The 25,781-nt window shown below is 38.8% G+C and overlaps 1 pseudogene; it reads left to right on the forward strand.

The window, feature by feature from the left end:
* Positions 1–16,177: 16,177 nt before the first annotated feature.
* LOC122452591 lies at positions 16,178–16,413 on the forward strand (annotated as a pseudogene).
* Positions 16,414–25,781: the final 9,368 nt, after the last annotated feature.

Below are 25,781 nucleotides of genomic sequence, written 5' to 3' on the forward strand. Positions count from 1 at the left end.
TTTGACAGCTCCAACTGGGGAAAAGTACTATTGAGGTATAGAAAGAAAAGCAAAATAAGTAAAAGTTTTGATCAGGATAATTATATTTTTCTGAATAACGTGTTTTTGTCCAAAACTGTGGAAAATTCTTCAAGAGATGGGAATACCAGACCACCTTACCTGCCTCCTGAGAAAAGTGTATGCAGGTTAAGAAGCAATAGTTAGAAGTTGATATGGAACAATAGACTGGTTCCAAATCGGGAAAGGAGTACGTCAAGGCTGTATATTGTCACTCTGCCTATTTAACTTATATGCAGAGTACATCACGCAAAATTCCAGGCTGGATGAAGCACAAGCTGGAATCAAGATTGCTGGGAGAAATACTAATAACCTCAGACGTGCAGATGACACCACCCTTATGGGAGAAAGCGAAGAACTGAAGAGCCTCTTGGTGAAAGTGGAAGAGGAGAGTGAAAAAGTTGGCTTAAAACTCAACATGCAGAAAACTAAGATCATGGCATCTGGTCCCATCACTTCATGGCAAATAGATGGGGAAACAGTGGAAACAGGGACAGACTTTATTTTTGGGGTTTCCAAAATCACTGCAGATGGTGACTGCAGTCATGAAATTAAAAGATGCTTGCTGTTTGTAAGAAAAGCTGTGAAAAACCTGGACAACATATTAAAAAGCAAAGACATTACTTTGCCGAAAAAAGGTTCATCTAGTCAAATTTATGGTTTTTCCAGTAGCCATGTATGGATGTGAGAGTTGGACTGTAAAGAAATCTGAATGCCAAAGAATTGATGCTTTTGAACTGTGGTATTGGAGAAGACTCTTGAGAGTCCCTTGGACAGCAAGGAGATCAAACCAGTCCATCCTAAAGGAAATCAGTCCTGAATATTCATTGGAAGGACTCAAGCTTCAAATGCTGAAGCTGAAGGCCCAATACTGTGGCCACCTGATGGGAAGAACTGACTCATTGGAAAAGGCCCTGATGCTGGGAAAGATTGAAGGTAGGAGGAGAAGGGGGTGGCAGAGGATGAGATGGTTGAGTGGCATCACCGACATGATGGACATGATTTTAAGCAAATTCTGAGATTTGGTGATGGACAGGGAGGCCTGGCATGCTGCAGTCCATGGTGTTGCAAAGAGTCAGACACCCCTGAGTGACTGAACTGAACTGTCCAGTATCAAAAACTGGAAATAGAACTGCCGTACAACCCAGCAATCCTACTGCTGGGCGTACACACCAAGGAAACCAGAATTGAAAGAGACACATGTACCCCAAAGTTCATCGCAGCACTGTTTACAACAGTTAGGACATGCAAATAACCTAGATGTCCATCAGCAGACAAATGGATAAGAAAATTGTGGTACATATATACAACGGAATATTACTCAGCTATTAAAAAGAACACATTTGAATCAGTTCTAATGAGGTGGATGGAACTGGAGCCTATTATACAGAGTGAAGTAAGTCACAAAGAAAAACACCAATACTGTATATTAACACATATATATGGAATTTAGAAAGACGGTAGTGACGACCTTGTATTTGAGACAGCAAAAGAGACACAGATATAAATAACAGACTTTTGGACTCTGTGGGAGAAGGCAAGGGTGGGATGATTTGAGAGAATAGCATTGAAGCATGTATATTACTATATGTGAAATAGATGACCAGTCCAAGTTTGATACATGAAACAGGGCACTCAAAGCCAGTGCACTGGGACAACCCAGAGGGATGAAATGGGAAGGGAGGTGGGAGGGGGTTTCGGGATGGGGACACATGTACACCCATGGCTGATGTATGTAAATGCATGACAAAAACCACCACAATATTGTAAAGTAATTAGCCTCCAATTGAAATAAATTAATTTTTAAAAATGTGTCAAAATTTTTATGGTAATCTACCTCTTCTTTTTAATGTAATATTTAATACTAGTACTAATAGGCTAATTGCTGAAATCCATTTTGTGGTTTTATATCTTTGAGATCATAGTTTGAGTTATAGCCAGGAACATGCTGATCATTCACAAAAATAAATCTTTTTTTAATTCAGAGTTTTGAATATTAAATAATTGCTGGGGAATATTCCTACTTAGAAAAAATGTGAAGTTAAATACTCAAATGTGTGTCATTTCCATTTAATATTAAGAAATGCTATTATTTTAAAATACAGCTCCACTGTAGTATCCAGCATGTTCTGACAAGTTTCAAATTTATTCTATATACTCAACTTCATCAATAATACCAAAAATATTACTATTCATTGTTTTACATTTTATGAAGTTAAAGTCTCTGGTTTCTATTTACTATGATGAAATATTAAAATGAGAAAATATTGTATATCTAGAATGTTGCCCACTCAAGCCAAAATATTTAATTATTGATAGTAGGAACTACTAAATATTCTAGAATAGATTATAGATATAAAAAATTGGGATGATTTGGTGTGATAGACTGATGTATAGTGAAGAACTGTCATTCAGGTGCTCATCTTTGTCAAAATTTTCCAAGTTTCAATAGAAGCTTTTAAATTCCCATGATATTTAATTCATTTAAAAAGGGAAAATTTAGTCAGTAGGAAATGCAGATGAAATTGTGTTCTTTGATAAACTTCAAATATATAATGTCAACTCTAAATATCCCATTGAAGGAAAGGTCATGAACACAAACCATGGAAGTAGTAACGCTCTGATTAGATGCCTGACTACTGATACCAAACGTGATTTAGAAGAAATCTAAGGGACTTCTCTGGTGGTCCAGTGGATAAGACTCTCTGCTCCGAATTCAGGAAGGCAGGAGTAGAGAACAAGATCCCACATACTCATGTTCATATGCTGCAACTAAAGATTCTGCATGTTGCAACCAAAATCAAAGACCCTGCATGCTGCAACTAAGACCTGGCACAGCCAATATTTTTTTTTTTTTTTAAAGAAGAAATCTTAGATTCTTGAGTGAAGAAGATTTAAACTCAGATTTCAGAGGGGAATCAAGGAAGGCTACTAGGAAAGAGATAAAACCTGAGTTGTATTTTGAGTATGAATAGCAGTTACCTAAATAAATAAGTGAAGCAAGGACACTATCTGTAGTAGTAATAGAAAATGCAAAAGAATGGAGATGTGATGAAGGCAGTGTGTTCAGTGAAGCAGCTCTATTTACCCAAAACTCTTGATGTGAATGCAATGGTGCAGGAAGATAGAAACAGGACAAGAGTTGGGATAAGAAATATCTTTGTCTCATGTTTAGGGTCTGGAATTTATAATGAAGACACCAGGGAGCCACTTCAAGCTTTACATCACCAGAGTGAAATGATCAGATCTGTTTCAGAAAGGTAACTCAGAACTCAGCCTCACCCCAGAGGAAGACTGGAGGCAAAAACCCCAGTTAGAAAATGATAAACAAGAGCCTAACCCAGAGCAGTGGTGGTGGGGGTGGAATGGAAAGTACGTGTTTGAGAAATATTAAGAATATAGATGTGATGATGAAGTAGAAAGATGGGGAAGGCTCCAGAATACCTTGGGTATATGGGTGGATGGTGATGTCATTCCCTCAAAAGAGAAAGAAAAGGAGGTAGATCTGGGAGAGATGGGAAGCAGAGATGATGAGCTTAATTGTGGACCTGTTTGAGGTGTCCATGAAACTTCTAGAGGAGACATTACATGCAATAACAACGTAAGAGAGGGCATTATTCTTCTCTGTCACAGTTCACACTTCAGTCATTTCAGTTCAGTCACTCAGTCATGTCCGACTCTTTGCGACCCCATGGAATGCAGCATGCCAGGCTTCCCTGTCCATCACCAACTCCCAGAGCTTGCTCAAATTCATGTCCATTGAGTCAGTGATGCCATCCAACCATCTCATCTTCTGCCATCCCCTTCTCCTCCTGCCTGTAATCTTTCCCAGCACCAGGGTCTTTTCCAATGAGTCAGTTCTTCGAATCAAAGTACTGGAGCTTCAGCTTCAACATCAGTCCTTCCAATGAATATTCAGGACTGATTTCCTTTAGGATTGACTGGTTTGATCTCCTTGCAGTCCAAAGGACTCTCAAGAGTGTTCTCCAATACCACAGTTCAAAAGCATCAATTCTTCAGTACTCAGCTTTCTTTACAGTCCAACTCTTACATTCATACATGACTACTGGAAAAACCATAGCTTTGACTAGACGAGCCTTTGTCAGCAAAGTAATGTCTCTGCTTTTTAATATGCTGTTTAGGTTGGTCATAACTTTTCTTCCAAGGAGCAAGCATCTTTTCATTTCATGACTGCAGTCACCATCTGCAGTGATTTTTTGAGCCCAAGAAAATAAAGTCTGTTACTGTTTCCATTGTTTCCCCATCTATTTGCCATGAAGTCATGGGACTGGATACCATGATCTTAGTTTTTTGAATGTTGGGTTTTAAGCTGGCTTTTTCACTCTCCTCTTTCACTTTCATCAAGTGGCTCTTCTGCCATAAGGGTGATGTCATCTGCATATCTGTGGTTATTGATATTTCTCCCAGCAATCTTGATTCCAGCTGGTGTTTCATCCAGCCTGGCATTTCACATGATGTAATCTGCATATAAGTTAAATAAGCCTTGACGTACTCCTTTCCTGATTTGGAACCAGTCTGTTGTTCCATGTCCGGTTCTAACTGTTGCTTCTTGACTTCATACAGCTTTCTCAAGAGGCAGGTCAGGTGGCCTGGTATTCCCGTCTCTTGAAGAATTTTCCACAGTTTTTTGTGATCCACACAGTCAAAGGCTTTGGCATAGTCAATAAAACAGTAGTAGATCTTTTTCTGGAACTCTCTTGCTTTTTCTGTGATCCAGTGGATGTTGGCAATTTGATCCCTGGTTCCTCTACCTTTTCTAAATCCAGCTTGACCATCTGGACGTTCACGGTTCACGTACTGTTGACGCCTGGCTTGGAGAATTTTGAGCATTACTTTCACACTAGCATATTTTAATTCTAGTGGCTCTCTTTAACAGACACCTCACACCAAAACAAGAGTGTTTTTCTGCTGAGGTCTAGATTCCCGGTGTTAGGCAGCAAGAATTTTCCATGTGAATATAATTGGAATTTCTTTATAAAACTATGGAAAAAACACACAGCCCCAGCCTATAATATTTTGATGAAACTAGATGAGACGAATTTTTTGGCTTAATCAAATCTAGGTGAATTGAGATCTCAAAACTTGGAAAAAGTAGGGTTAAGATGAAAAGAGTAAAGTCTTCCTTCTCTAGAGGGTAGTTAACTTAAAGACTTAGGTAAAAAGTAAAATACAGGATGCTCAGGTAAATAAATTTCAGGTAAAAATGAATGTCTTTAGTATGTCTCAACTATTGAGTGGACATACTTATACTAAAAAATTACATGTTGTTTATCTGAAATTTAAATTTAACTGTGTACTTTTTTTTTTATGTACTAAATTTGACACCCTTATATAGGCATTCCTTTTGTAATGAATGAATTTCTAATGGCCTATATAGGCATCCATTTTATGCTGGAAACATAAAATCTAGTAGCTGTATTTGTTTCCTATTGGTTCTAAAACAAATTTTCATAAAGTGAGTGACTTAAAACTATACCAATTTATTATCTTGCAGCTTTGGAGGTCAAAATTCTGAAATGGACCTCACTGGGCTAAAATCCATGCATTCTCAGGCCTGCATTTATTCTGGAGGCTGTAGGGGAAAAGTCATTCCCTTGACTTTCCCAGTTTCTAGAAGCTTCCTACTTTGCTTGGCTCTTGGCCTCTTCTTCCATCTTCAAAGTCATCATTATTGCATATTTCAATCTCTGTTTCTGACCCTTCTGCCTCCCTCTTTTAAAGATCATGTGTTTACAGTGGACCCACCTAGATAATACAGGATAATCTCCCTGTCTCATTACTCTTAATCAAATCTGTAATGTTTTCATATAAGGTATATTCACATATTAGACAAAATATTCAAAAATTCTAGAGGATTAGGACCTGGGCACTTTGGGGGTCATTTTTCCACCTACCACAGAAACTCTCCAAAGACATTAGACTCATGGATGTGAAGTCTATAATAGACAAAGTTTTTGTATCCTGTGTGATATGTCACCTCCAGTTTTCTGACATTTTTCATCCGTTTTGTCTGCCAGTCAGGATAGAATTCTGTAAGGTAGTTGGTCTACTAGCATGGCAACAACATACTTTGAATCCTGCTGGGCTCAGCTATACAAGGATGTAAGACAGTCTTATATCCTAGTTGGTTGAGTTATAACAGGGCTATGAGGGGGTGGCCTGGGAGATGAGGCTGATAGAGAACACAATATCTTAAAGATGCTCTGAAGCTCCCTCCTGAATGCTGCCAATGCTTATGGATATTAGAAGGCAGGGGGACATGACTGGAGGGAATTCTGCAGAATATTTCTTTTATTTTTACTTAAGTGATAGTCGTGTGATCGATTACTTTCATGTCCAGACTACAATCACGTCCAACTCTTTGCTACTCCATGGAATTCTCCAGGCCAGAGTACTGGAGTGGGTAGCCTTTCCCTTCTCCAGGGGATCTTCCCAACCCAGGGATCAAACCCAGGTTTCCTGCATTGCAGGCAGATTCTTTACAAGCTGAGCCACAAGAGAAGCCCACTTTTTTTTTTTTAACTAAGCTTTTCTTAAAAAAAAAAAAAAGCACTAAGAGAGAATGCAGACAAAGTAACTAAAAGGCCAGTGTCTTAATTCATTTGGGCTGCATAGCAAAGTGTTAGGTATAGATGGTTGATAGACATCAGAAATTGATTTCTCACTGTTCTGGACGCTGGAAGTCTGAGATCAGGGTGCCAGCAGGACTGGCTGAGAATCATCTGCCTGGTCTCAGACCTCTCACTGTATCCTCACATGGCAGAAGGGTCAAGGGGGCTCTGAGTCTCTTTTATAAGAGCACTAATCCCATTAGTGAGGTCTCCACTCTTATGACTTAACCACCTTTCAAATCCCCCTTCAAATCCCTCACCTCCTAATACCATCATGTTGGGTATTAAGATTTCAACATAGAAATTTGGGGGATGGGTAGGTAAACACAAACATTCAAACCATAGCTGGGTCAGATGCCAAAGCAAGTGATGCACATGATCGTTTCAATCAAGTAGGCAATTTCTCAAGCTGGTGAACAGTTACTTGATGTCAGATAGAAAAGTTAAAAAAATAGCTATTTGGTTTTACTTCATCACTGATTGGATTTCCCTGGTGGCTCAGGTGGTTAAAAAAAAATCAGCCTGCAATGTGAGAGACCTGAATTCAATCCCTCAGTTGGAAAGATCCCTTGGAGAAGGTAATGGCTACCCACTGGAATATTCTTGCCTGGAGAATTCCGTGGACTGAGGAGCCTGGTGGGTTATATAGTCCGTGGGGTTGCAAAGAGTTGGACATGACTGAGCAACTAACACTTTTCCTTCATCATTGCTTAGGACCATATAAAGGTTCTATTAAACACCTACTATGTCATAGGTCCTGGGCCAGAAAATTTTACTACATTATTTTCTTCAGTTCTCATATGAATCCTTCAAGCTAGATATTATATTCACCATTTTATAGTAGCAGAAATTGAGGATCAGGGAGATTAGCTTGCCTGTCCAAGGTACCATGAGCTTAATATCAGAGCCAGATTTACTTGCAGGTCTGTGTTTACCCCAAGTCATCTTTTTTCATTGTGATATGTTTCTGGGATGTTGGCATATATTGTTTTAACAGCTACAAAAAGGAGCAGTGAGACTGCAATCAGGGACACATTAATTGTTCTTTGTCCGTCATGGGGGAAAGGCCTGTTGGTCACATATAAATATCCCTCAGCTGTGTGAGAACAGCCATGTAGCATTTACTTCACAAGGATAACCACAGCCCTTTCTAGAAGAGCTGCCCATTCTCTTTGCAGCCCATCCCTTCCTTTCTCCCCATAGCTCAATATTTGCTTCATGAGGAGATTACACTGAGGTAATACATTCTGAATGTTGAAGCACATTTTGGGCTTCTCTGGGGGAGACATGGATTTCTGGCTGTCTTTCATGTTCCTCTTTTGTTCTTTGTACAGTGAAACTCCAGGGAGCTTTCTCTTTTTTTTCCACCAGGGTTTCACTGTCCTGAAGCATTCAGGGGTTGGAAACCCAACAGACTAGTGAGCCAGTGAGAGGCGTCGGACCACGGTCAGACCCAACCCAATGACATCAACGGAGACAATCTCAGTCTGCTGCAAATATGTTTTTCTGAACACACCCAAATCCCAGAGATGTTCATCTCGGCGCCCCGACATCCGCTTTGTCAAATCACAGACTGTTACAGAGAAACAAACGCAGTCTAGACTCCCAGCAGACTCCTATTTAGGGACACGACTCTTGCTTTTAACAGAATAGCAAGAAGCAAGGGGTTTCAGAATCCTTTTGGAACATTTTATGGGTCAAAGAGTTTCAAAATCATTTGTTTCAGTTGAAGAATCCAGAGAAAAGGAACCAGGTGCAAAGCTGTCTGAATCTGGCAAAGTGAGGATTTTTGAGCAGTAAATGGCTTAACAGAAATACATGGGATGCTTTGAAATGAACTCAGTGATTTCTTTTCCATTCTTTTTTTTAATTAAAACAAAATTTATTTGGGTATGGTTCCTTTACAGTGTTGTGTTAGTTTATGCTGTACCATGAAGTGAAACAGCTTTATGCATATATGTACACCCCCACCCCTCCCACCCCTGATCCCACCTATCTAGGTCATCACAGAGCACCAGGCTGAGCTCCCTGTACTGACTTTCAGTTTTCTTTTATAAGTAGCTGCATAATTTTTGCCGGCAGGGAGGGACAAGTTGGAACTTAAGCATCTCTTAACGTGGAACAATAAGGGCAAGTGAGGCAGACCTGGGCTTCAGTCCCAGCTCTATTACCTACTGACAGGATCACCCTAGATAAATGTTCAAATTTCTCACATCTTTAGCTCTCTCAACTGTGACTTAATAATTCTGTTTTGGGGATGTTAACAGGAGGATCTTTGTACATTGCTTCGTACACAAGCTGTCACTCAATAAGCCATAGCTACTATTCTTCCTCAGCACCTGGAACATAGCTGAACGTTGATCAGTTCTGGAGGAAAGGAAGGAAAGAGGACGATGCCTAAAGTCACGGAAGCTTCTCATTTTCCAAGTGTCATTTCCCTTTCCGGAGTAATCACTGAACTTCTCTCTTGCTCTTCCTTGCTTTCCTCATGCTGATCCTGTTTTCTCTCGCCCTCCACTAACATTTTTTTACTCTTGATTACAATGAATCAACATTCCTTGAGCTTCCTCTATGCAACAGTCACTCAGGCATCCAGAAGAAAATTAAAGTAAGACAAAGATCCTCCCTTCAAAGCACCACTGCTTACTGTTCAGCAAAAAATATAAGACATAAACCTGTGATATAAAGAAGCGGGAAAATGTGTAATATAAGTTCACTAACGTGCTTTGGGATAAGAATGGGAAGGGCTTCCTATAAGCCATAGCAATTGTGTTGGACTTAAGCAGGATATTTGGACTTGCAGAAAAAGAGCCAAATGACATCCAGGATAGGAACCAGCAAAAGCCAGTGGATGCTGCATAAGAAGGGTAGCACAATTTATCATAGGGACTACAAGAAACCAAATACCTACTGTGTGTCAGGCGCTATTCTAAATGCTTTACATGTGTGATTTAAGTTAATTATGAAAAGAAAATACAAAGATAAATTGTCATAGGTTCAAAATATCTATTTCTGTCTTGATTAAAATTAATATGTGCCCAGAGGGCACAGGCTCCAACAAAAGGAAGCTTAAGATGGAACAGCTGAGCTATTAACACAATGCTTTCAGGATACAGAGTACTAAGTCGTTTTAACTTCTTTTTTACAACTGTAAGAAAGAAGATGAGGCTATTCACCAGTTAGGTCGTTTGAATATATAAACACAGGGCCTGAAGGGATGAAGAAACTTTCTTACCACTTCCATACTTAAGCTGTATCTTATCATTACAAAATTCTGTGGTTTGTTTATAAGAAGTTCTCTATGGGAATCATCTACCCTAATTACAACAAACCTTAACATTGAGGCTATGATACTTATTTTCATTAAATTATATTCATTGTTTGTTTGTTAGAGAAGATTACACTTACTTATGAATCATAATAGTAACTGATTTTCTTACATTTAACCTTATAAAAGGCTATCATATTCTTTTGGAGTTAGGAAACATATGGTTTTTTCTTTCCTTGTAAAATTATGTAAGTAAAAACTAAATAGTGATTTTAGTAGAATTATCTTTAGTAGTCAATGCAGATATCTTGGCATTTCACTGGTATGTTATTTTGGTACTACCCCATTTGTATTCTATTACAAGTTAATCACTAAAGGGGGTTGTCTATAAGCTTAAATTATATTAATACATAATGGCCCTTCTCTGGGAACCCTGACTCCCAGGTAATGAGCATTCAGCTGCAGTACCTGTCTTTAGCACACAGGAAGCGTCCTGACCAGGCCTTCAAGTGAATGGCTGCCATAAGAATGAAATGAACACCTCTCCTCTGGAGGCTGACTGGAACCAGGAAATGTTTGGCTTTACTCCCTCCCCTGCTAGTATAAAAGGAGCTTGAATTCTAACTCAGACAAGATGGTTCTTTGGAACACGAGTCCACCATCTTATTGGTCTGTTGGCTTTCTGAATTAAGTCGCTATTCCTTGCCCCAACAACTAGTTTCTCAGTTTATCGGCTTCTAGTGTGGCGAGCATGTGAGCTTGGACTTGGCATCACTTTGTTCAGGAATTCTTCCGCATGTTTCTGTATCACTCCCTCTTTCCTACTGTTCAGGTCTTCAGATGGCTGTTAAAATTTCTCTTCTGAGTGAGCCTCTTGGACTTTTCTACACAAAAGGAATCATTTGCCCATGGTCATCTATTTATTTAGTGCTGTTTTGTTATATTCATACCTCTCATCATGAAAAGAATTGTATCATTCATATATTCATACTTACTTGACTAGCTCTCCCACTCACTGAAGCCTCCAAGAGGGTAGGGTGTTTTTTGTTGCTTTGTTTTTCATGGCTGAATCCCTGCAGTGTAGGAAAGTACCTGGAACATGGTAGAGGGTCATTAAATATTGCTGCATGAATGAACAAATAACTGAATAAAATGAATGTGCCCAGCTTCAAGGAGATTTTGTGAAAATCTTTGCTTCTTTCCCTCTGGCATCACATTAAAGACAGTCAAGAGTTTTAAGTTCAGTAGTTTTCCAAGAATGTGTGCATTTAAAAGGAAGTGTCTAGGAAGTAATATCAAACCACAAGCTAGTAGAATGACTGTCTAATGCAGGCATTCAGAGCCTGTGCCTAATTGGTATTTTTAAATATAAAAGGATGTATTTAATGGGGATTAAATTTTTCTATCTACTTTTATTTTTATGGTTTTCATATATATATGTGTGTGTGTGTGTGTGTATACATATAAGGAGAGACAACAACTAGATAGAAGATATTTTAAAATATTGAAGCTTCTTTAATAATAGCAAAAGACATAACACTTCTACAAGAAACTTAACTAGAAATGTAGACAATGTATATAAAGAAAACTAAGACTCCCTGATCAAGGTGCAATGTAAACTTTTCTAACTGATATTTTTGAGCAGAGGTATTAACCCTTAACACATCACCTAACTGCTAAGCTGTGTCAACACTAAGAGTCATAAAGGATGACAATGTTGAATTTTAACTGATCCTAGAAAATGGTGAAGGTTGAGAAATCCTGTCTACCTTTGCGTCCTGGAAAATGATTTACTGCGAAATATCACCCTTCTTCACATAACATAGATAAGACTCATGGATTCCCCACTTGTTTACCTGTGACAAGGTCAGATACAGTCCTTTCAAATTTCCATTCTTTGTCTCATAAGTAGTTACTGAACTACTTGTCCCCACTGATCAATGGATACAAAATACTTCTGATTTTGTTCTCCTTCCCCTAAGTGCCTGAACCTTGCCCCTCACTCAGGTCAGCACACAGCCCCTACTGAGAATGCACCAGGCTCAGGGTGAAACGTTCTTTACTGTCTGATCATGTCACCCTTTTCTCCTGCCTCCCCATACTCAGTTCTTCCCAACTGGTTTAGGACTCTCTATTACTTTGCCTAACTCTTGAGACTTTTGCAGATCTTGGGGTCACAGTACTCTCACTCCCTTCCACTTCCACCTTGCAATAATCTCTTTCATAAAAAAAAGTCTCCTTGATAAGTTTGAATTTGTTATTTAACAAAGTATAAGAAAGTATAAAGTATAACAAAGTATAAAGAAAACTGAGCACCAAGGAATTGATGCTTTTGAACTGTGGTGTTGGAGAAGACTCTTGAGAGAGTCCCTTGGACTGCAAGGAGATCCAACCAGTCCATCCAGAAGGAAATCAGTCCTGAATATTCATTGGAAGGACTGATGCTGAAGTTGAAACTCTAATACTTTGGCCACCTGATGTGAAGAGAAAGACCCTGAGGCTGGGAGAGATTGAAGGCATGAGGAGAAGGGGATGACAGAGGATGAGTTGTTTGGATGGCATCACTGACTCAATGGACATGAGTTTGAGTAAACTCTGGGAGCTGGTGATGGACAGGGAGGCCTGGCGTGCTGCAGTGGATGGGGTTGCAAAGAGTTGGACACGACTAAGCAACTGAACTGAATTATGACTTCTTTCCTTCTACTATCTTCAGGTTTTGTGTGTTCTTCCTGTTAATTTCTTTAGGTGTCAGGTTAGATTGCTAGTGATTTGTTCTTGTTTTCTGAGGTAAGCTTTCATTGCTATAAACTTCCTCTGATAAGTGTTTTGCTGCAACCCATAGGTTTTGGATCATTCTCTTGCATCTGGTGTCTACCCACGGGTGGGTAAGGCTGGTTCAGGGCCTACAGCAGACTTAATGGAGGGAAAGGCAGGGACCCCTGCATGTGGAACTGGAGACCGAACAACTTGGATTCCCATTATTCTCTTCCATGAACCAACTTTAAAAGTTATTTCACCTCTCTTTTAATATAACTGTGGATTAATTTATTTTATTAAAATTTTTTCAATGTTTAAATTTTTATATGATTTAAAATGCTACCTTCCATTTTTAATTATTACAGAATATTGACTATATCCCCCATGGTTTTCTAAATTTAGTTTTTATTTTATATTAGAATATAATTGAGCTACAATTTTTGCAGTACAGGTGTACTGCAAAGTGATTCATTTACACATATGCTTAATTGCCTCTGTTGTGTCTGATTCTTTGTTCCCCTATAGACTGTAGCCCACCAGGCTCCTCTGTCTATGGGATTCTCCAGGCAAGAATACTGGGGTTGGTTGCCATGCCCTCCTCCAGGGGATCTTCTCAGCCCAGGGATCAAACCTGAGTCTCCTGCATTGCCGGCAGATTCTTTACCACTGAGTCACTGGGAAAGTCCCCAGTTACACATATACATATACCCATTCTTTTTCAGATTCTTTTCCCATATAGATTATCACAGAATATTTAGTAGAGTTCCCTGTGCTATACAGTAGGTCCTTGTTGATTATCTGTTTTATATGTTGTAGTGTGTATATCTTAATCCAAGACTCCTAATTTATCCCTCCTCCCCCAGCCTTTCCCCTTTGGAAACCATAAATTTGTTTTTAACGTCCACGAGTCTGTTTCTGTGTTGTAAAATAAGTTAATTTGCATCATTTTTTAGATTCCACATGTAAGTGATATCATATGATATTTGTCTTTCTCTTTTACTTCACTTAGTACGGTAATCTCTGGGTTCATTCATGTTGCTGCAAATAGCCTTATTTCATTCTTTTTTTTTTTTTTTGATGAGTAACATTCCATTGTGTATATATACCATGCTTTCTTTATTTTTCTGTCGATGGACCTTGAGATTGTTTGCATGTCTTGACTATCATAAATAGTGCTGCTACGAACATTGGAGTGCATGTATCTTTTTAAATTATGGTTTTCTTTGCATACATAACCAGAAATGAATCATATGGTGGTTCTGTTTTTAGTTTTTTAAGGGATTTCCATAATGGGTGTACCAATCTACATTCCCACCAGCAGCATTAGGAGGGTTCCTTTTTCTCCACACCCTCTCTAGCATTTATTATGTATAGACTTTTTAATAATGGCCATTCTGAGTGATGTGAGGTGATACCTCATTGTGGTTTTGACTTGCATTTCTCTAAGAATGAGTGATGTAGAGCATCTTTTCATGTGTTTTTTGGCCATCTGTATGACTTCTTTGGAGAAAAGTCTATTTAGATATTCTGCCCATTTCTTGACTGGATTGTTTATTTTTGTGATAGTGAGCTGCATGAGCTGTTTGTATATTTTAAAGATTAATTCCTTGTTGGTTACATCATTCACAAATATTTTCTCCCATTTTGTGGGTTGTCTTTTTGTTTATGGTTTCCTTTGCTATGCAAAAGCTTTTGACTTTTTTTTTTAAAATAAGCAACCTTTACTATGAGTTTGTTCTTTTTTTCTTTATTTTTAATTGAAGGATAATTGCTTTACAGTATTGTTTTGATTTCTAGCTTTTAACTTTAATTAGATCCTACTTGTTCATTATTGCTTTTATTTCCACTAGTCTAGGAGGTGGATCCAAAAAGATACTGTTGTGATTTGTGTCAAAGTATGTTCTGCCTATGTTTTTCTCATAGGAGTTTCAGGGCATCTGGTCTTCCATTGAAGTCTTTAACCCAATTTGAGTTGTTGTGTAAGGTGTTAGAGGATGTTCTAATTTTATTTTTTACATGTAGTTTTCAAGTTTTCCCAACACCACTTAGTGAAGAGACTGTCTTTATTGTATAGTCTTGCATTCTTTGTTGTAGATTAATTGACCACAGGTGCATGGTTTACTTCTGAGCTTTCTATCCTCTTCCATTGGTCTATATTTCTGTTTTCTTGTGTCAGTACCATACTGTCTTGATTATTGTTATTCTGGAGAAGGAAATGGCAACCCACTCCAGTATTCTGGCCAGGAGAATCCCATGGACAGAGGAGCTACAGTCCATGGGGGTCACAAAGAGTCAGACAAGAGTGAACATGCAGCACGTAGTATAATCTGAAGTAGGGAGCCTCATTTCTCCAGCTCCATTTTCCTTTCTCAGGATTGCTTTGGCTATTCAGCGTCTTTTGTGTTTCTATGCAGACTTAAAACGTTTTTGCTTTAGTTCTGTGAAAAGCGCCATTGTTAATTTCATAGGGATTGCATTGAATTTGTCTTGGGTAGTATAGTCATCTTGACAATATTGAATCTTCCAATCCAATAACATGGTATATCTTTCCATCTCTTTGTGTCATCTTCGATTCCTTTCATCAGTATCTTATAGTTTTCAGAGTACAGGTCCTTTGTCTTCTTAGGTATGTTTATTCTTAGGTACTTTATTCTTTTTGTTGTGATGGCACATGAGCTTGTTTCCTTAATTTTTCTTTCTGATCTTTCACTGCTAGTGTATAGATATGCAAGAGATTTCTGTGTATTAATTTTGTATCCTACAACTTTAAATTAATGGATGAATTCTAGTAGTTTTCTGGTAGCATCTTTACTTTCCATTTACAGTTATTACAGAATAGTGGCTATATTCCACATGTTATACAATACATCCGTAAGCTTATCTTACATGCAGTAGTTTGTACCTGTCATTCCCACCCTTCTATATTCCATCTCCCACTCCCCACTTGTAACTGTGTTTGTCCTCTATGAGCCTGCTTCTTGTTTGTTTTATTCACTCATCTGTTGTATTTTTTAGATTCCATATATAAATGATATCATTTGGTATTTCTCTTTCTCTGTATAACTTATTTCACTTAGCGTAATGCCTTCCAAGTCCATCCATGTTGTTGCAAATGGCAAAATTTAGTTCTTTTTTATGGCTGAGTGGTATCCTATTGCATGCATGTAGATATATATATGTTTACATATGTATGCTTATATGTAGATATATACATATATGTATATGTAGGTAAAACTTCTTTATCCATTCATCTGTTAATTGACACTTAAGTTGTTGTTAGTTCACCTCTTTGAGCTTCCATTTCTTTACAAATAAATAAAGATAATGATATTTTTAAAAAAGAAAATAACTTTGCTATAAGAAAGCTATGAGAGAGATACATAACTTGGTGCTGGCATAGACCAGACACTTAATAAATATGAGCTTCATTTCCTCTATCACAATCACACAGCGTGAGACCCCCATGGCCTATCCTGGCCTCACCGTGCCTCTTAGTGTGATGAGCATGTTCTGGGTCTTCACCAGCTTCCTGGTGCCCTGGTTCATCCCTAAGGATCCCAACCAAGGAGTTACCATCAGTATGTTGGTGACCTGTTCTGTTTGTTCCTCTTTTGGCTGATTGCAATTCTGGCCCACATCAGGCCTCTCTTTAGAACACGCTTGAAAAATGAAACTGTCTGTTACCTCTAGTATCATTGACCTTGAGGAAGAAGGCTTGCTTGCCTGTGATCAGTCATTGAGGTCACAAAGAGAGCTCCTCTAGATGCAAAATCACTTCCATACCCAGACCACCTTCCTTGATTCGCTCCCTTTGGCCATCAGCTGCCTTAAATGTTCACACCACATTTGAACATCTTATTCTACAGTGCAGTAATTTTTTCCTATCACCATTTTTACACTTTGATGAGTGATGTGCCCACTTAATCTAAACTGTGCTGCCTCAATGAAATGATTAGGTACTCTTCTGAGATCAAAAGTGCTGTTCTTCTGAGAGATAATGTTACTCTCTCCTTGGAACCAGTGATTTTGAAGATGGCTCCTACCTGCTCACAACATGAGAATCAGTGAAGTGTTTAAAAATGTTAACATGACAATAAGACTCCAGGGGGTCTGTCAGTAGGAAAACTTGTTCAGAGGGAAAATTTGTCCCACCAGAATTATACCAAAGTATATTATCAGGATGAATTTCTTATTTCTACTACCTTTTGGGATAATTTTTTTTTCTGCTTTCAAAAAAAAAAAAAAAAAATCCACAAAGTGTGGTTTAAATAAATGTGAATATGACTTTGTCCCATTAAGCAGGTCATAAGAAGGTCTTGTTTGTACAGATCTTTCTCAACAAAGGTAAGTTAGGCCCTACTTAGATCTGTGCTATTTGTGAACAATTTTATATTTACCTCCCAAGGGGAAACTAAGCCACCCACCATTAAATGAATCCACAAGGACACCTAGAACATATATGCATTGATTCTTCTTGATATGGAATCTCCCACAGTATCATTTTTCTGGGCTCCTCTCTTAGATTTTCAAATGTTTTGGATTAGGTGCTCATTTATTTTCTGTCTTTATTATTCTGAGTCCCCACATTTCTAATGCCTTTTAGACATGCAGGCATGAGTTTTGATCAATGCTGTAGCATTATTCATGCAATATGATTTCTTTTTATTATAATTTCAGCTGGAAGACTGCTCTTTTTTTTTGTCATGCAAGCACAGACTTGCTACAAAGAAATTTTTGTTGCAATGTCTTTTAGACTAAATACAGTAACGCCTTGTATTTTCATGATCAGCATTCCGGTATTTAATAATCCCTTGATACCAAAATTCGTATGCTGTATAATAGTTTTATTTTTAAGAATTTATTTTCCCTGGTAATGATTTTCGATATGGAAAGAAAAATACTGCTTTTATTTAGTCTCAAACATACTCCATACTTATATTCTAAAAATAATTTAGACTCAGTACTTTGATCAGATTCCAAAGCAATCATAATTAGCCCATAAGGGTCAAATATCCAGAGTATCTCAATCTGGAGTATTCAAAAGACAATTATGCCATTAGCCTAAATAAGTCACTATAAGTCATGATAGGACAGGTTTCAATGTATCTGATGAGATTTAGCAGAGATTTTTCCTTTGGACTTCCCTGGTGGCTCAGACGGTAAAGCGTCTCTACAATGCGGGAGACCTGGGTTCGATCCCTGTGTCGGGAAGATTCCCTGCAGAAGGAAATGGCAACCCACTCCAGTACTCTTGCCTAGAAAATCCCATGGACGGAGGAGGCTGCTGCAGGCTGCTGTCCATGGGGTCGCAAAGAGTCGGACACGACTGAGTGACTTCACTTTCACTTTCCTTTGCTATTTTTAATCTCCCACTCATCTAAGTACAGTACTCAACAAGTAGGATATCTGGATCATTTATACGTGGAATCTAAAATATGGCACAAATGAGCCTATCTACAAAACCGAAAGGGAGTCATGGACATAAAGAACAGACTTGTGGTTGCCAAATGGAAGTGGGGGGAGAGAGAAGATTGCAAGTTTGGGGTTAGTAGATGGTAGATAGCCTGGTGGGCTGCTGTCCGTAGCGTCACACAGAGTCAGACATGACTGAAGCAACTTAGCATGCATGCATGAATTGCAGAAGGAAATGGCAACCCACTCCAGTGTTCTTGCCTGGAGAATCCCAGGGACAGAGCAGCTGCCATCTCTGGGGTTGCACAGATTCGGACATGACTGAAGCGACTTAGCAGCAGCAGCAGATGGTAAATGCAAACTGTCACACTTAGAATGGATAAACAAGGTCCTAACGTATAGCACAGGGAACTATATTCAATATCCTGTAATAAACCCATACTGGAAAAGAATCGGAAAAAGAATGTATATATATGTACAACTCAGTCACTTTGCCATAGAGCAGAGATTGGCATGACCTTTAAAATACTTCAATTTTAAAAAAGCATGATATCTAGTTACCTTAAATAGTCACACATTTGCAAGTAGAGACAGTATCTCTTGATCTGTCATGTGCTTTATTCTGAAAGCTGATGTTATAAATTGAATCTAATAAGAATTAAATAAACTCAGATTTTTAATTAAGCCTACTGGGAGAGTAGAAGACTGTAGCTAGCATTTATTCCATGCTAAAACTGCATTAACCCGTTGTGTGTGGATTAACTTTACCTTTATAAGAATTAAGCTGTTTTTGATTAAGAGTTAAGAGTTGCTATTTGATCCATCAAGTCCAAAGAGATTTTGGAATTGGTTGAATGGGAAAGACTGCATTGTAAGGATCAGAGACACATTCCACTGCTGTTAGAACCAGTCCTAAATGCAACCCTGTTGAGAAGCATCTCCTTGAAGAACTTCTGAAGCCTCCAGGATCATAAGCTTTGGTTGTTATTTCAGTAATGCCAAAGTGGGGGGTGGGTGGGAAGCTCTGTGGGCAGCCGCTGAGTATACAGAATCACGCTATGTATAATTGGAGGGTGTAGTCTCAGATTCCAGCTGCATAAAGTCATGAGCAGACTGAATCTCATGTCATCGATGGTTGTATTAAAAAAGCCTCAGTCTCTGACATGGGACTCCTGCTGCTTTCACCAAAATGACCCTTGCTTCCTGGGGATGATGACATAGAATGAATTCAAGTGGATATTGAGATTAAGGATGTTGGTTTTTCTCAGAATGTGTATGGATTTTTAACATTTTATTGAAGTATAAAAGAAAGAAGAAAAGAAAGTGAAGTCGCTCAGTCATGTCCAACTCTTTGCGACCCCATGGACTGTAGCCTACCAGGCTCCTCCATCCATGGGATTTTCCAGGCGAGACTACTGGAGTGAGTTGCCATTTCCTTCTCCAGGAGATCTTCCCAACCCAGGGGTTGAAGCTGGGTCTCCCACATTGTAGGCAGACGCTTTACTCTCTGAGCCACAGGGTAGTCCTTAATGAAGTGTATAGTTGATTTCTAATGTGTCAATTTCTGCTGTATAGCAAGTGATTCAGTTATACATATACATATATATATATATATATATATATATATATATACACACACACACATTCTTTTTCAATATCCTTTTCCATTATGGCTTATCACAGGATATTTTTTTTAAGTATATTCTTTCTTTTTTTTATTTTTTAAAACATTTGTTTATTTTTAATTGGAGGATAATTGCTTAACAATGTTGTGTTGGTTTCTGCCATACAATAACATGAATCAGCCAAAGGTATACATATGTACCCTCCTCTCCCCACTCCACGACCCATCCAACCTCTAGGTTGTCACAGAGCACCAGGTTAAGTTCCCTGCATCATATAGCAAATTCTCATAATCTATCTTACATATGATAATGTATATGCTTCAATGTTATATCTCAATTCACCCACCCTCTCCTTTCCCCACTGTGCCCACAAGTCTGTTCTTTATGTCTGTGTCTCTATTGCTACCCTGCAAATAGGTTCATCAGTACTATTTTTCTAGATTCCATATGTATGCATTAATATGATATTTTTTCTCTTTTTGACTTACTTCATTCTACATAACAGACTCTAGGTTCACTTACCTCACTAGAACTGACTCAAATTCATTCTGTCTTATGGTTGAGTAATATTTCTTTGCATATATGTACCACATCTTCTCTGTCCATTCATCTGTTGATGGACATCTAGGTTGCTTCCGTGTCTTGACTATTGTAAATAGAACTTTAATGAACTTTGGGGTATGTACCAAATACCAAATGTCTTTTAGAATTGTGGTTTTCTTAGGGCATTTGCCCAGTAGTGGGATTGCTAGGTCATATGGTAGCTTTATTCCTAGTTTTTAAAGAAATATTCATACTGTTCTCCATAGAGGCTGTATCAATTTACATTTCTACCCACTGTGCGAGAGGGTTCCCTTTTCTCCACATTCTCTCTACAGATCGATTGTTTGTAGATTTTTTGATGAAGGCCATTCTGACCAGTATGAGGTGATACCTCATTGTAGTTTTGATTTGCATTTCTCTAATAATAAGTGATGTTGAACATTTTTTCATGTGTTAACTAGCCATTTGTGTGTCTTCTTTGGAAAATGTCTTCTGCCAATTTTTTGATTGAGTTATGTTTTTTCTGATATTTAGTTGCGTGAGCTACTTGTGTATTTTGGAGATTAATCCTTTGTCGGTTGATTCATTTGCAACGATGTCCAGCAGCACATCTTTATTTTTGATGCAGCACATCTAGACCTGGTGGTTGTTATATCTTCTCTTCTAAGATTCAATGTAGATATGGCCACTGTGCTTGGAAACTTAAGAGAACTGGATGGATGGATGTCTGAGAATCACCATGCCTGGTAAAATGTTTAAGTTAAGGATTTCCTATGTGCAGATCTCTGAAGGCCTTGCACATGCAGTGATGACTGTACACCAGTGGATGTCACTCTCAGAACACACAAGTGTGCTCTCAGGCCTCTGGTAAGGCAAGGCAGACACTCCACAGATGTTTGCTTCTTCCCTCAGGGTCGTGGGAAGTACTGCTGGTGTCCAGATGTCAGCCATCATTATAGAGTCCTCCACACTGTATCTTCATCCAAGGCTAGAAAGAAAAATTGTGGAATGCTTTGCAAACATGCTTTTATCTATAGGAATGGTGTCCATTGATGGATGGAATTTGGAGAATGCCTCTGAGTGAGTTAATAGCATTTAAAAATGTGGTTTGGCTGTAATCATAGTTGCCTCTTGGAAGGAAAGTAGGAGATTCAGGCATAGACATGGGAAGAACATCCACTTTTCACTTCTGCATCTGTTGTTTGTAGTTTTGTTTGTAGTTTGTTAATAAAGCTAATACATCATTCAAAAGTAAAGATTAAAGAATGATATATCTGGCAAAATCTTCATAGTATTCTCTTTTTTCTTTGAATATTTGTCCTATTACTTACTTGAGGACATTTCTGTTATGGAAAAAAAACGCTGATAATGTTCTCTGCAATGTTACAGATTTCTGTTCTTCAAACTGGTCTCCCATTCAGACATTAATTCATATTCACTTATTTACATTGTTATTATGCACTTAACTATGTGTTACTTGTTGGTCAGGTGCTGGGGTACACTGGCAAATAGAAAAACACAAGTTTTTAAAAGAACTCTGATAAGAATTAGAATTGAAGAAACACATTGACTGTAGTTATGCTTGTCTGGTTCATTTACAAATAATTAAAAGATGCTTGCTCCTTGGAAGGAAAGCTGGGACAAACCTAGACAATGTATTAAAAAGCAAAGACATCATTTTGCCAACAAAGGTCTATATAGTCAAAGCTATGGTTTTTCCAGTAGTTATGTATGGGTGTTAGAGTTGGAAGATAAAAAAGGCTGAATGCTAAAAAATGGGTACTTTTGAATTGTGGTGCTGGAGAAGATTCTTGAGAGTCCCTTGGACTGCAAGGAGATTCAACCAGTCCATCCTAAAGGAAATCCACCCTGAACATTCACTGGAAGGACTGATGCTGAAGCTGAAGCTCCAATAATTTGGTCACCTGATGGTAAGAAACAACTCATTGGAAAAGACCCTGATGCTGGGAAAGACTGAAGGCAAAAGGAGAAGAGGGCAGCAGAGTGTAAGATGGTTGGATGGCATCACTGACTCAGTGGATGTGAATTTGAGAAACTCTGGGAGATGGTGAAGGACAGGGAAGCCTGGTGTGCTGCAGTCCATGGAGTCAAAAAGTGTTAGACACAGCTTAGCAACTGAACAATAACAGCAACAAAGTGTACCATAAAATATATAGGTTATAATTTTATAAGAGTAAAAATGTATTGTGAAGTTGACAAGATAAAATGTTTTCCACATCTGGGAATGTAACTTGGTATAATTTGTTGTAAGAACAATTTGGACATTTTCTCAGAAATCTCAGAAGTCATCAGAATTTTTGACTCAGCAATTCTGCCTATAAAAATCATTCTTATGTGACAAAGATACACTTATGTGGAAGAAAAATCAGAAGCAGGAAAGAGGTATAGTAATCATGCATTAGCAGAACAAAGCCGACAGGATATAGCTGTTGACAAAGCCTAATACAAAGTTGGCTAAAAAAAATCCAAACATCCCTTCCCCTTTGGATAGCTTTGTTTCACTTTTGAACTATGTAAAGTCCCAGACAGGAGAATGACAAGATGTGAGTCCTTTTTACTTTGACTCTTGGGGGAGGGACTGAATAATGCCCTGTGTTACCAGCAGTGATATACACAATGCAATGCACCCCACCAGAGAGGCAAAGTTGTGTTTTAGGCAAAACAAAAACAAAAACTTGATACAAGTCCTTTATGGTTAACATGGGTAAAGCGAACTTCTCCTGATCTATTTGGTTTCAGTTCTGTCTATTGATAAGATTGAACTTCAGGTAGAACATAGTCAGGGTGGCACAACCATCTAAAGACGGGTTGAGATTCATCTGGCTGCCTTCAGTGAGTTCAAGTCTCTAGAACTAGAAGATTAAATCCTGGGTTACCAACACAACTGGCAAACGAAATAATCTAATTGGCTTCAGAGAGCTCTGTTCCACTGTGAAGAAGTAGAGAGGTGCTGGAAAGCTGAGCATAAGCAAAGATTGTTTTCACTTTTCAAAGAGTAAAGAAGACACTGACCATGTTAGGCTTTTGAAATGATGCTGAAGCTGCTTAATCCTACTTCACATCAGGGTAGAGTTGAATGACATCAGGTGCAGGTTTCTCCTCGTGTGCCCTGTTTAAGCCTCCCTTAAAGGGCTTTGTTAAAGGGCTGCTTTAACAAAGAACCAAAACCTGGGTGGCTCAAAGCAACAGAAATTCATTCTTTAATAGTTCTGGAGGCTTACAGTCCAAGATCCAAGTCTTGATAGGGCACACTCCCTCTAAAACCTGTAGGGAAAAACACTTTCTTGCCTCTTCCTGGCTATCAGTGAAAGCGATAATTGCTCAGTCGTGTCCAACTCTTTGCAACCCCGTGGACTATAGCCCGCCAGGCCCCTCTGTCCATGGGATTCTCCAGGCAAGAATACTGGAGTGGGTAGCCATTCCCTTCTCCAGGGGAATCTTCCCAACCCAGGAGTCAAACCCATGTCTCCTGCATTACAGGCAGATTCTTTATCATCTGAGCCACCAGGGAAGCTGATGGTAGTTGTCAATTCTTGAAGTTCTCTGCCTCTGTCATCATTTGGCATTTTCCGTGTGTGTCTGTCTCTGCACATGACACTTTCCTCTTCCTGTAAAAGCATCAGTCATATTAGAGTCCACCCTAATGACCACATTATAACTTGATTGCATCTGCAAAACCCCTCTTTCCAAGTAAGGTCCCTTTCACAGGTATGAGGAGTTAAGACTTCAACATTATCTTTTTGAGGGACAAAATTCAATCATAACAGGTGCCCTATTCTTTCTTTATCATTTTGTTCCTTTGTTCTGTTCGCTATTCTATAGTCTGTGTATTCTCTTATCCACAATGCTACCACCTCCCAACTCTTTCCCATATTTATTTTCATTAGGATTATTTCCATTTTCCATACTCCAGTGACTATAGTAAATTTTGAGATTTGTAAGTGTAACCAAAAACGAGAAGGTTGGGAAATGCTCTATTGAGTGGTATCCAGCTTAGAGTAGGTCCCGAACAGCTTGACCTTACCCACAGTAGTCATCCTTTCTGCCCTCAGCTTCCCCATGTATAAAATGACTTCACAACTTGCAAGCTTGCAGAGTAACAGCATGTGTGAACCCACTGGGGCAGCCAACATTTCTGAAACAGAGGTCTTTGATTAGGGGCAGTGATTGGGACAGACTAAAACAAGCCCTACTGTTTGGCGTCCTGGGATTGACAGATAAACTGCCTCCCCGTTTGGAACATCCTCGTTTCTCATATCAACAATCTCTCTCTTGTTTTTGGCTCACACTTAAAGGTTTCTGGAAACCCAACATCTTAAGCCACCTCTAACAGAACAGAGGAACTGCAGAAGCCGCAGTTCCAGAGAGCCTACCAGACAAACAGTCAAGTTCAGCCTGTAGGTCGGGTAGCTGTTTCTGTTGCATATCAAAGGAGGCCTATTTTTCATCTCTCTACCATGATGCCAAAGAGGTAATAATAACGAAGTGTGAGGCTGTAAGGGACAGCCCTACATCAAATGCATGTCCTTTCATCCAAATGAGCCAGATGATAGTGATTTTGCTGTCAAGAGAGCAAGGACAGAAGGCCAGCCAGTGCAGCAACATTTGAGCTGGGTGTGTGTCAATTAAGGACAGATGACTGTGCCTGTTCTAACTGGAGGCTAAGGAAGCTCAGCCTCCTTTGTTCATAAACCAGATGTAGCCATTGGTATTCAAAAGCCAGTGCATAGAAATCAAGCTCCTGAGGGTTGAGAAAGATTAAGGTGTCTCCATCTTTCACCTTTTGTCTAATACCCTGAAGGCAGGAAGCTGAGTGGATGCATGGAAGCATCACTTCTTGTTCATTCTCATCTGGTTTGAATAAAAGCTAACTTTTGTGCTACCAGGGAATAAAGCTCTCTCTCTTTCTCCGTCTCTCTCTCTGTCTCTGTCTCTCTCTCTCTCTCTCTCTCTCTATATATATATATATATACACACACACACATACAGTTTCTACTTTTTGGATAATCATTTTCCTAGACTACAATCAGATATTTTGAGTTGTAGTTTGTTTCAAAGTGCAATTAATAACCACAAAAAAGATGGAACACCACTTCGCTTGATAATGCTAATTTAGTATATTTTATCCTTGCTTTTAATCTTACTTGATAACAAGTACTGAAGAATTTTTCCTGCCTTTTGCAATGGCTTTCCAAATGCTGCTAAAGTGCTCTATTTCCTTCTATAATTTTCTACAGTTGTTGGTACCTTTGATCTCACACCAGGGATGAGAATTATCATGAAGACAAACACCCCATGTGTATGTATCAGTAGCAGCAAGGACACTGATTGCCTTTTAATGGCCAGACTCAGGCTTTTCCAGGAAAGCAGTGGTTGGCAACCTCAAGTTTTGGGGGGAACTCCATTTCTGAGACACAGTCCTGGTTTTCTGGTGCCAGTGATTCCACCTCTGGCCTCCTGGCCTTG

This window comes from Cervus canadensis, chromosome 13 (assembly GCF_019320065.1).
Source record: "Cervus canadensis isolate Bull #8, Minnesota chromosome 13, ASM1932006v1, whole genome shotgun sequence".
NCBI lineage: Eukaryota > Metazoa > Chordata > Mammalia > Artiodactyla > Cervidae > Cervus > Cervus canadensis.